This window comes from Tamandua tetradactyla, chromosome 12 (assembly GCF_023851605.1).
Source record: "Tamandua tetradactyla isolate mTamTet1 chromosome 12, mTamTet1.pri, whole genome shotgun sequence".
In the NCBI taxonomy this organism is placed as follows: Eukaryota; Metazoa; Chordata; class Mammalia; order Pilosa; family Myrmecophagidae; genus Tamandua; species Tamandua tetradactyla.
The window spans coordinates 19,017,942-19,031,512 of NC_135338.1; positions in this window are offsets into that span (position 1 = coordinate 19,017,942).

Genomic DNA, 13,571 nt, shown 5'->3' on the forward strand with positions numbered 1-13,571 from the left:
CTTTCTATTTCTTTTTCTGAATCGATGCAAATGTACTAAGAAATGATGAATGTGCATCTATGTGATGATATTAAGAATTACTGATTGTATATGTAGAATGGAATGATTTCTAAATGTTCTGTTAGTTCATTTTTTTAATTAATAAAAAAAGAAAGCAGAAAGAGCTATACCGATATTGGACAAAATAGATTTAAATATAAAGACATCATAAGAGACAAAGAAGGAAACCATATACTAAATAAAGGGTCAATTCACCAACAAGATATAACAATCAAAAATGTTTATGCTCCCAACAAGGAGCTCCAAAGTACATAAGACCGACATTAACAAAACTGAAGGGAGCGATAGATGCTTTAACAGTAACAGTAGGAGACTTCAACATACCACTCTCCTCTATACATGGAGCAACCAGACAGAAGATCAACAAGGAAATAGAGAAGTTAAATAACTTGATAAATGAATCAGATCTACAGACATAATATAGGTCATTGCACCCCAAAGCACAAGGTTATAAATTCTTCTCTAGTACTCATGGAACATTTTCCAGGATAGATCATATACTGGGGCATAAAACAGGTCTTCATAAATATAAAAATATTGAAATGATTCAAAGCACTTTCTTTGATCACAGTGGGATGAAGCTGGATCTCAATAACCACCAAAGAATGAGAGATTCACAAAAAATGGACATTAAATAACACAACGAGTGGGTCAAAGAAGAAATGGCTAGAGAAATCAGTAGCTATCTGGAGATAAATGAAAATGAGAATACAACTTATCAGAACTTATGGGATGCAGCAAAGCTGTGCTGAGAGGGAAATTTATTGCCCTACATACCTACATTAAAAAACAAGAAAGAGCAAAAATTGAGGACTTAACAATTCACCTGGAGGATCTTGAGAAAGAACAACAAACTAACCCCAAAGCAAATAGAAGAGAGAAATAACAAAGATTAAGAAAATGAATTGGAGAACAAAAGAACAATAGAAAGAAACAATAAAACCAAAAGTTGGTTCTTTGAGAAAAATCAATAAAATTAAGGGTGCTAGCAAGACTTATAAAGAAAAAAAGAGACAGTATGCAAATAAACAAAATCAGAAATAAGAAAGGGTGTATTACCACAGACTCTGGAGAAATAAAGAAATATAAGAGGATATTATGAGCAACTATACACCAACAAACCAGACAACGTAGATGAATTGGACAAATTCCTGGAGACACACAAACAAGATACCTGACTCAGGAAGAAGCAGAAGATCTATACAAACCAATCACAAGTAAAGAGATTCAAGCAGTCAGCAAAAATCTTCCTACAAAGAAAAGCCCAGGGCCAGATGGCTTCACAGGGGAATTTTATCAAACATTCCATAAAGAACCAATACCAATCCTGCTCAAATTTTTCCAAAAAACTGAGGAAAAAGGAACTCTAGCTAACTCATTTTATGAAGCTAATATCATTTTAATACCAAAACCTAGTAAAGATGCCATAAGAAAGGAAAACTACAGGTCAATCTCCCTAATGAATACAGATTAAAAAAATCTCAATAAAAGATTAGCAAATCAAATCCAACAGCAAGTTGAAAGAATTATACACCATGACCAAGCTGGGTTTATACCAGGAATGCAAGGATGGTTCAACACAAGAAAATCAATTAATGTAATACAGCACATTAACAAACTGAAAGGGAAAAATCACACGATTATCTTGACTGATGTTGAAAAAGTATTCAACAAAATTCAGCATCCTTTTCTGATAAAAGCAATTCAAAATGTATGAATCAAAGGTAACTACCTCAATATGATAAAGGGAATATATGAAAAACGATAGGTAGCATCATACTCAACGGAGAGAGACTGAAAGCTTTACCCCTAAGATCAGGCACAAGACAAGCATGCCCACTGTCACCAGTATTATTCAACACTGCGTTAGAAGTTCTAGCTAGGGCAATCAGTCAGGAGAAAGAAACAAAAAGGCATCCAAATTGGACAGGAAGAAGTAAAACTCTCATTTGCAGATGATATGATACTATACTTGGAAAACACTGAGAAATCTAGCAAAGTTACTTGAATAAACAATTTTCAAACTAATAAACAAATTCAGCAAGGTGGCAGGATATAAAAACAAACAAACAAACAAAAACACTACAGACAAAGCTCTCTAAATGAAATCTATATATTCATTATATAGATACTAACCTCCTGAACAAATTATTTGAAAATCAAATCCAATAGCACATTAAAACAATTGTACATGATTGTTCTAGTTTGCTAGTTGCCAGAAAGCAATATATTAGAAACAGAATGGCTTTTAAAAAGGGGAATTTAATAAATTTAGCTAGATTAAGTTCTAAGGCCAAGAAAATGTCCCAATTAAAACAAGTCTATAGAAATGTCCAATCAAAGGCATCCAGGGAAAGGTACCTTGGTTCAAGTAGGCCGATGGAGTTCAGGGTTTCTCTCTCAAGTGGAAGGGCACATGGCAAAAACAGTCAGAGTTTCTATCTCATCTGGAAAGGCACATGGTGAATGCAGTCAGGTTTTCTCTCTCATATGAGAAGGGCACATGGTGAACATGGTGCCATCTGCTAACTTTCTCTCCTGGCTTCCTGTTTTTGAAGCTCCCTGGGAGGCATTTTCCTTCTTCATCTCCAAAGGTCACTGGCTGGTGGACTCTGCTTCTTGTGGCTGTGCTGTTCTGCTCTCTCAGAATCTCCTTCATTTTCCAAAATGTTTCTTGTTTTATAGGACTTCAGAAACTAACTAAGACCCACCCAAATGGGTGGAGACACACCTCTACCTAATCCATCTTAACAGCCACTCTTGATTAAATCACATCTCCAGGGAGATGATCTAATTACAGTCTCAAACATACAATACTGAATAGGGATTAGAAGAAATGGCTGCCTTTTCAAAATGGGATTAGATTAAAACATGGCTTTTCTAGGATACAAACATCATTTCAAACCAGCAAATGATGAAGTAGGTTTTATTCCAGGTATGTAAGCATGGTTCAACATAACAAAATCAATACTGTCCATGTAATACTCTACATCAACAAATCAAAATGGAAAAACTATATGATCATGTGAATTAATACAGCTAAGGTGTTGACAGAATCCAGCATCCTTTCTTAATAAAAATACTGCTAAAGGCAAGAATCAAAGAAAACTTTCCCATCATGATATAGAAGCTATATGAGAAACCCACAGCTAAAATCATACTCGTGGCTTTTCTCGTAGATCAGGAACAGAAAAGTATGCCCATGTCACCAGTGTTGCTGAACACTGTGCTAGCAGTTCTAGATAGAACAACTAGGGAGAAAGAAGGAATGAAAGGCATTCAAACTGGCAAGGAGGAAGTTAAGTTTTCACTCTTTGCAAAAGACATGATCCTATATTTGGTAAATCCCACAAAAATAATGACAAACCTACTAAGCTAATAAATGAGTGCAGCAAAGTGGGAGAATAAAGATCAACATGCAAAAATGAGTGGGATTTCTATACACTAGTAATAAGTTAACTGAGGAGTTAATAAACAAATTCCATTTACAGCAAAAACTAAAAGAATTAAATATCTAGGAATAAACTCAACTAAGGATGCAAATGATGTGTTCAGAGACACCTACAAAATATTACAAAATAAGTCAAAGAAGTCCAGAATAAATAGAAATACATACCACAGCCATGGATTGGAAGGATGTCAATTCTATCCAAATTGATCTACAGATTCAATGCAATACCATTCAAAATTCTAACCACCTAAGTTGCAGAAAATAGAAAAGCTAACTATCAAATTTATTTGGAAGGGTGATGGCCTTGAATAGCAAAGCCCATCTTAAAAAGAAGAATGAAGTGGGAGGTACCACACTTCTGAATTTAAAGCATATTAATAAATGAAGTCAAAGAGGTCAAAACAGCATGGTCCTGCCATAAAGATAGACAAATTGATCAATGGAATCAAATTGAGATTTCATAAATAGGCCCTTAGAACTATGGTCAAATGTTTTTTTACAAGGCTGCAATATCTTTGTTTCAACACTTTTTGGTGGAACTGGATAGCAATATCCAAAACAATGAGAGAGGGCCCCTATCTCATACCTTTTTCAAAAATTCACTTAAAGTGATCAAAGATCTAAATATAAGAGCCAGTATAATAAAACACTTAGAAGAATATATAGGGAAATATCTTCAAGACCTAGTGATAGAAGGTAGTCTCATAGACTTTACACCCAAATCACAAGCAATGAAAAAATCTAGATACAGGGACCTCCTTAAAACTGCATATTTCCATGATTCAATGCACATTGCCAAGAAGTTGAAAAGTCAGCTGAAACAATAGGAGAATTTATTTGGTAACCATATATCTGAAAGAGGGTTGATAACCAGAATAAATTAGAAAACCTATAACTCAACAATAAACAAACAGCCAAATTTAAAACTGGGCAAAAGACCTTGATAGCATTTTCCAAAGAAGAAAGATAACAAAAATGCACTTGAGGGGGCCAGTGGCTCAGTAGGCAAGAATGCTCACCTGCCATGCCAGAGGACCCGGGTTCGATTCCTGGTGCCTGCCCATGTAAAAAAAATGCACGTGAAAAGATGCTTAATTTCACTAGCCATTAGAGAAATGCAAACCAAATCCATAATGAAATAATCATTTTTCACCTAATAGAAAGTTGTCATAAAACAAACAGGAAAACACGAGTATGGAGAGGATGAAGAAAAAATTATTCACTGCTGGTGGGAATGTAAAATGGTGCAGCCTCTATGAAGGATAGTTTGGTCATTCCTCAGAAAAGTATGTATAGAGTTGTCTGATGGTCTGGCAGTTCCACTTCTCAGAATATACCGAGGAGATCTGAACGCAGGGATGCAAACAGATACTTGCACACTGATGTTCATAGTGGCCTTATTTACAAGTGCCAAGTATGGTAACTACACAAGTGTCATCAACACATGAATGGATTAAAAATGTGGTATACACATACAATGGAAACTATTCTGCAGTGAGAAAAATGAAGTTCTGAAACACACACCATGATGAACCTTGAAGACATTAGGGCAAATATTGTATGAGCTCACTAATAGGACTAAATTATGACATTTAAACTCATAGGCAAACATCTAGAATATAGGTTGCCAGGGGATGGAAGAGGGCTAGAGAACGGGGAATCGTTGCTTAATAAGTGCAGAATATTTAATTAGGTTGAAGTTAAATGTTTGGAAATGGATAGAAGTGATGGAAGCACATTCTTGTGGGTGTAATGGTTAGTGTAGGATTATGAATGAATGTGGTTGAAAGGGGGAGTTTAGAGACACGTATGTCACCAGAAGGAAAGCTAGAGGTAAAAACATGGGATATATAATACAGTGAATCTTCTCATAGATTGTGAATACAATTAATAGTGCTAATATTAAAGTGCTCTCTTATGAACTAGAACAAATATATGGCAAATTACAAGGAGCTAATAATAGAGGCATATTTGGGAGACAAGGTACCTATTGCAAACTATGGATTATAATTAACTGTAGTATTTTAATGCTCTGTCATCAACAGTAACAAATATACCACATTGACACTAGGTGTCAACAATAGTGGGTATGGGAGATTTTGGAATTTCTTTTATGTTTTTATTTCATGTAATTATTATTGTTACTATCATTTTTGGAGTCATGACAATGTTCTAAAATATTTTAATCTATATATTGATATGAGAGCCATGGATGGTATTCTATCATGGATTGTATGGGGTGAGAAAATATCTCAATAAAATTGAATTTGACAATACCCAGAGAGATTCCTAGACTTTGAATTCCAGTCCTTCCATGTGATGGGGAACTTGAGGCTCACACAGACTGGGTGCTACTGCAGCTGTAAGGTGAATATTTCCTCATGGGCAAACCTCACCTTCACACCATCTCTGCCCTCCCCTTGATTTTTGGAAAAGGTACAAGAAGGTTTCCAAGTGCCCTGGTCACACCTCAAGAAATAGGGGAGGATTTACTTACTCAGAAGGCACTTGGTATGCAGGGTAGCTAACCATGGAAATTCTACACTGTAACCCTGAGGGATGGGGATGAACTGATTTTGTTCAAACCCACTGCAGACATGCACCAAGTGTCAATTTACATTCCTGCATTTGGTAAACAAGTCTTGTGGTCTTGCATGGTATGGCTCTGTGCCCTTTTGGTTCTCCTCCTAGATAATCTCTGGTAACCTGTCATGTACCACAGGATGCTACCGGGTGTCTAGCTACCACCCTGGACAACATCCCCTGTGTGTAAGCTTCCCTACATCACTGTTTTCAGAGTAGGTACATGTCTTCTCTGGCATTTTTGAGCTCCTGAGCAAGGCTGGTGACACACTGGGACTTGAGGCTTTGTTTTTACAGCAGCACAGTAGCATTTATAGCGATTGATTGAATGAGTGAATGTATGAATGAATGAAGAAATGAATGTTAGAAGAAGATCATTGTCTTTATATCCAGAAAAATTGTTTGATTTTCTGTACCTCAAGTGAAAAGACAATTGTTTTACTGAAATAAGTTTATAAGTAACACCTGTAGTTCTGAGATGTATTTGTTCAAATTTTCAAGTAGTGTTTATAAACATTTGCTTCTGTTCAGAGAACAGTTGACTTTCCTTACTGCCTAACTACCTGAAAAAAATTGTCAGATGTGCAAGAATTTCCTGCACAGTTGCCTTGGATTCCCACCTATCCATTGGGCTGCCCTTGTTTTTAGTACTCAGTTTTCTAGTTTCAATGGAGATGAGGGCTGAGCATCAGTGGGGGATGTGAATTCAGACTCTCTCCTGCTCGTCCTCCTTGACAGCTCTGAAAATGGGCAGGGCCTGGGTCTCCAGAAGGCAGAACCCCTTGGGGTGGTACAGAGAGCACCTCAGAATCAGTGGTGATGGACTTAGTTTCATGGGATCCTCAGAATCAGGGCGTTCCTGTGTGATGAAAATCTTGGGAGGCTAGAGTTGGTTTTGTGGTTACTGCAAATATATCTAAGTATGAGCATTTCAACTTTTCATCAATATTACAAATTATAAAAAAGAAGCTTTGATATTGTTTATTTTGTAAAACCTCCTAAGTCTTGTGTCTATTTTGCAAATATAGCAGATGCCAGTTCAAACTTCCTGTAGCAAGTGTACTTAACAGCCATGACCGGCCAGTGACTTCCATATAGCAAAAGCCAAAACAACACAGAGAAGCAAACTTATTGGGTAGAGTAACACTTTGCAAATATTTCCCACTTTTTAGGCCAAATGATCTCAGCAGCAACTTCAACTTGAAGAATGTAGGAAAAAAAGCAGCCACCAAAACATATAAGGAATTGATATCGGTGTATTTCAATAAAACTTTATTAATAAATGGAGACAGGGGTCCTGACTTGACCCCCATGCATTGTTTATTCCCCATTGGTCTACATTTCCTTTTAAATGATTCTTTTTTCTCCAAGCGTGGGGAATTTAACCAGATGTATATCCAGGTGTCATTCTGCGGGGTTCCCTGTCCTCTCCTTCACTCCTCTGTTCCCCACCCCCCCTCTATTTGTGGACCCCCACACCCTGGACTCCCTGGGTCTGATCTCACACTGAGGAGACCCTCCTTGGTTTGGGGGGCTGTGTGGTCCCTTGTGTTTCTCAGAGTGGAGCAGCCCCAGGACCAGCTGAGCTCTCTCTCCCTCACACTGGCTACCTCTCCTCCCAGCCCTGCCTGGGCTGTTTCCCCTCAGGGGTGAAGGAGGGGAGGAGCCAGAAGGGGCAAGGGGGCCTCCCACCTGCCCCAAGGGAATGGGACATCAGAGAGAGGACAGTCAAGATTCTAGTGTCACAGCTGTTAGGTCTTGGCTGGCCTGTCACTGTCCTGTGTCCTCCTGGTTACTGAATCCACAGCAAATTCCCTCAGTGAGCCACTCAGCTGAAAATGGTCTTCAGTGATTCCTTGTAGGAGAGGCCCCTCATTGGGCTCCTGGCTTAGCTGAGGTAAAGGGGCTGCAGCCTGGAGAGGAGGTTCCCTGTGGGGGGCCTGATATTCAGTACCCCTGGGCTACAGCAGCCAAATGTTCTTGTCCTCTGAGGATGTTCAGGCCAGGCCCTGCCGAGCCCCAAGTAGAGAGGACTGAGGGGAGCTCAGGGTGGGAGGCCTTCCAGGGTGGGTGATGATTTTCATGTAGGGTCCTCCCTCCCCCGAGTGGGGGAAGTGGGCAAAAGAGACATTCAGCAGCTCTGGTGCAGTTTTCCCTGGGGCATCTCCACCAAGTCCTGGAACTGCTTCCTCATCACCATCCTCACTCTCTGCCCAGGTGACCAGCTGTCAGGGGGCCAGGAGAAGGGACAGGGAGAGAACATTCTGGCCCAGCCATGTCCCTCTTGTCCTGGGAATATGACATGTCAATGGCTGCAGACTTAGCATTCCTGTGGTCCCTTTCCTTATTCCAGGGTCCTAGGCAGAGTCTGGGCTGATGTAGGAAGCCTCAGTATCAGGGTTTCCTGGACAGGCTGTCATCATGAATTGCAAGGGGAGCAGCTATCTTGGAGCACTTGGTGCTGGCTGGTACCAGCAGCTCCCTGGGGGCCCCCAAACTGTGACCCTTGGAACTTCTCAACCCTCAGGGATCCCAGCTCAGTCTCTGCCTCCAAGTCGGACAGCATGTCCTCCCTGACCATCTCAGGGCTCCAGCCTGAGGACAAGGCAGTCTATTACTGCTCAACAGTTGATAACAGCACTGGTGTACCCACTGTGCTCCTGACAAAAGGGGAAGTGAGATATAAACTTCCTCTCCCTCTGCCTGGCTCCTTGCTTTCACTCTGCATTATTTTTCTGTTAATAATGCAATGTCTATAATAAAAAACATAATGAAATTCTAATTTACATGTATCAAAATTACTAAAATTATTAAATCTAACATCAAATGTTGGTGGGACATGAAACAAGTAGAAACTTCAGGGTTGCTGGTTAACCTATAAAATGTTACAGCTCTTTGAAAAACATCTTTTGAGTTTCTTCTGAAGTTAATCATGCACTTACTTTTTGACCTAGAAATTCTAGCTTCATGTATATACAGGAACAGACACATGCAAAATTATGCATAGCAGTTTTATTTATAAAAGTCCAATGAGGAAAACAACCCATTGGCACATCAAAAGGAGAAAGTAAAAAATAATAATAAAAGGAGAAAATATAATCTTATTCTAGTATAGTAATGTGATGGACTGCTTTTTAAGCTATAACAACCACTCAAATACTGAGCCACATGACATGGATTAAAATTACCCAGGTGCTCAGTGGAGAACTTTCTTCAGTGTCTTCCAGCACAATGGCCCTCTTATTTTAGGATTCTTGGGAGTGCAGTCTTTGGATGTCCCAAGACATTGTGGCAGCACTGGTTTGATTATCCTATTTCTGCTCAATATCAATTGTAAAAATGCTACCTCTAACTCTAAACCAGGTGAGGGGTGGGGGATTGAGGCAGCCCTTGGGGTCTCCTCTCAAATCTCTCCCTTTTCTCTGAATTAACATCTTCAAGTTTGTGAAGGGAGGAGGAATAGGACCAAAGAAATTATCTATAGGTACCCCATCCTCTCTTCCTTAAGAAGACAGCCTTTCTGGAGTGGTGGTGAGTAGCTCTCCACTTCTTATCAGCCTTCATTGAAGTTGACCCTTCACAGTCTCTAGTGTGGTGTGGGGAGCCCCACAGGCACTGCTGATGAGGAGTTCAGGCCCATGCATAACACAGGAATATGCAGAGTTCCTCTTCCTTAGCTGTATCCTCCAAGCGATACACAGACTTCTCTGCTGGACCAGTCCCTGGAAGTCTGCAGCATCCATTCTCTCTGGTCAGTTTGACTCCAGTTCTGGCTGAGATGTATAAACTCCACCTTCCACCTCTTAGAACAGGGTATCTGAGGAAGCAGTTTTTTCTTCTCTCAGTCTATTCTTATTGCCATTTCTCTCTAGTTGTTATTTTCCAAATTCTATAGCAGGTAATGTGGCATAATTAGAGCCAAATAAAATGCCCTAAAATGTTATGCATAATTCTATAGCACTCAGCATTTCCTCAGCTTGGGGTACAGAAAGCAGTCATGGGGTGCACAGGTAGTTCAGTGGTTAGAATGTCTACCTTTCATGTGGGAGACCTGTGTTTGATTCCTGGATTATGCACCCCCCCAAAAAAAAAATAGAAAGAAATAAAGCAGTGATGGATTTCTCTATTCTTTCAATCAGGGAGAAGGAAGTTTCACTTCAGAGATTTCTATTCCCTCTGCACCTGATTTATGGTAAGGAGGAAAATATAGGAGGATTATATTGAAATGACATGATTCAGAAAGTCTAATTTCTGAGCTGACCCCTTGGATGCCAATTCTAAGAAAACAGAATTGAGCATGCCATGGCCCACTTGCTGCCATATACACATTGGCAGAAAGCAGGGATTCCAGGACCTTATCTGGCTGCAAAGAGATGTTCAGCTCAGCGAGGTGTGGGGCAGGCATATGAAGATGCAGGAGAGCCTGCAAAGGGCATCAAAAAAGGCCTAGGTCCAGCCATCCTGGGCCTCACTGAGGACATTGGTAGCTGGCTGATGCTTCCAGGAAGCCCTCAATGTTTTCACCTCCTGGGGTTCACACTCCTGTGGAGACCACTCCCACACAATGACAAAGGGCATATAATGAAGGGATGGTGACCTCTTCTGAAGTTAGGAGGTAAAAGAAACTGGGTTTATGTCCAGCTAGCTCTGTATCTCTATATCTCATCTTTACCTTTTAGAAATTCAATCCAGTACTTTCTGATCACCCACTCTGAGGGAAGCCAGCAGCCAAGTAGGAAATCACCCTCATAGGGGGGCCTGAAGCCCCCTGCACACAGTCCCATGATGTGCTTGTGGGTGGACACTCTAGCCCTGTCACACCCTCAGAGGTCTGCTGACCTGCACTACAGCAACCTTGGGGGGACCCTGAGTCAGAACCCCAGAGCAAGGCTGCCCCAGAATTTTTGACCCACAGAAATATGGGAGACAATCAATGCATTTTTTTTCAACTGCAAACTTTGAGGATAATTTGTCACTTCACAATAGGTCACTAGTACAGCCTGTTTTCAGGATATCAGAATAAGGATCTATAACTTTCTGATATATACCTTCCCCCAGATGTTTTGCCTGAGAATGCTCCTGCAGTCATGTTTCTCATGACACTCGCACTCCTAGAGACCCTTTCTCAGAGGTAACTGAGCCTTAAACCATAACCATGTGGTCACAGATCCAACAGGGCATCCCTAGGAAGAGTGTTCATGGTGAAATCTCAGCAGTAACTTCCACATCCACAGACACCTTGCTGAGAATCAGCTGTGAGCCCAAGGGCTTTTCAAGAGCATCTTAGTGAATGTTCTGCATCTTGGAGAAACTAAAATGATGCCTGTTCTAGTTTTCTAGCTGCCAGAATGCAGCACACCAGAGATGGATTGGCTTTCAATACAAGGGGATTTATTTAGTTGACATATAGTTCTTCAGAGGAAAGGCGGTTAGCCTTCAACTGAGGTTCTTTCTTATGTGGGAAGGCTCAGGGCAATCTGGCCTTCTCTCCAGGCCTCTGGGTTCCAACAACTTTCCCTGGGGTGATTCCTTTCTTCATATCCAAAGGCCTGGGATGAGTTGCAAGTGCTAAGAGGAGGTATACTAAGATGCTTGGGCTGGGCTGTGCTACTTTGAGCTCTCTTATTTAAGCACCAGCCAATTAAATCAAACATGATTCATTACAGCAGGCACACCTCCTAGCCGACTTCAGATGTAATCAACAACAGATGAGGTTCACATGCCATTGGCTCATGTCCACAGCAATAGAACTAGGCACCTTCACCTAGTCAAGTTAACACCTGAATCTAAATGCTACTATGCCCAAATTCAATACTGCCTTGAATTGAGGGTGGAATAGTTCTAAGTTCTTTCAGCAGTGGTGATGGCCTGTCCTATGAACAGCAGTTGTGCTGTGGCACTGCTCTCTGTTTCTTAAACTAGGTTCAGTAAGGAGCATACACTCTAAAAGGTCCCAGCTTGGGGATTTGGGCCCTATCCTACTGAGGGTGACTTCACAGCTGTATCCTCTTTGGCCCGGCAAATTCCCTGAGAAAGGACCTTTGTGCTGTCTCAGCAGCTGCTTCCTCCCAGGGTCCTCTCAAGGGGCAAACTCAACCTTCATCCTCCCCAGTCCACAGAGTGAGCTGAGCCCCAGAATCAGGGCTCAAGGAGGGCCTGGGAAGGCAGAGTATGGGAGCACATTTCCATGAACAGCCCCTCCTCTGGAAAAGGGTGGGAGAAAAAAGAAGGCCTAGGGGCAGCCCAGCTCCACTCTGGGCCCAGAGAGCTGTGTCCACCCTGGCCTGGACTTCTCACTTCTTTTTGCTTCTCTCTCACTGGACAGATAAGAAGACTCAGGGTAGATCTCCCAGCCTACCTCAGCCCCTCTGGTTTAGGTCACAAGTAGCTTAGACTTGGACCTTACCCCAGCTCCCATACATGTCTGTGTTGGCAGGTTCCCTCTCCCCATCTGTGCTGACTCAGCTGCCTTTCCAATCTGCATCTTTGGGAACAATGGCCAGACTCACTTTTCCCTGAGCAGTGATGTCATTGTTGATAGCTACAGCATATATTAGCATCAGCAGAAGCAAGGGAACACCACCTGGTTCTTCCTGTACTACTACTCAGACTCAGGCAAGCAGCAGGGACCTGAGTCCCCAGTTGAGTCTCTGGATACAAAGTTACCTCAAGCATTGCAGCATACTTTCACATTTTGGGGCTGCAGCCTGAGAATAAGGCTGAGTATTATTACCTGACTGGAGACAGCAGTGCTGCTCACAGTGACACAGGCTGATGGGGAATTGGGACAAAACTCTGACCTTCTCGGGGTCTCTGTTCATGCCTCTTTTCTCTTATTATTTAAGTCAACTGCACTGACTGCTGCTCATGATGGCTTGCCCCATTTTCTTATTCCATGCTTCTGAAGCATGAGTGAAAAAAAAACAAAGCATAAACAAAACCAAATAGAAAAGAAGCAATTCTCATGACAACAACAAATTCTACCCCTGAATGGCCACATGAGGTAAAATCAGAGCCTTGGGAACTGAATTTTTACTCTTGGAGGAAAGCACCCCTGCCTTTGGTAGGATTCTCCTGAGGTCAGAAGCCCAGGGACACTCCAGTGTACGGTCAGTCCCTGAGAACATGGATGTTGTACACTGTGATCAGAGCTCAGATGTCCCCTTCCTTCTCATCAAGTGCACCCAGGGCTGGCTAAAGCACCCTGTGCATCAGAGCAAGGTATGAAGTTGTGAAGTGCTGCTGAAAAAGCAGGTCCTGGGGAAATCTACACTCAGGCCTGACTTGACTTACTCACTAGTGCCTACCTCTTCGATTGTAATATAAAGGAGAGAGGTTTAAACATGTGAGAATTGAGAATGTGAGACCAGTAAAGGGTGGATGGCCATAATTGAAAGGAAAACCCTGATCCTGCCCCAGAGAATCTAGGGGAAGTAGATTCTACTGATATGAATTTCCTATAGCTGATGTCTCTCAG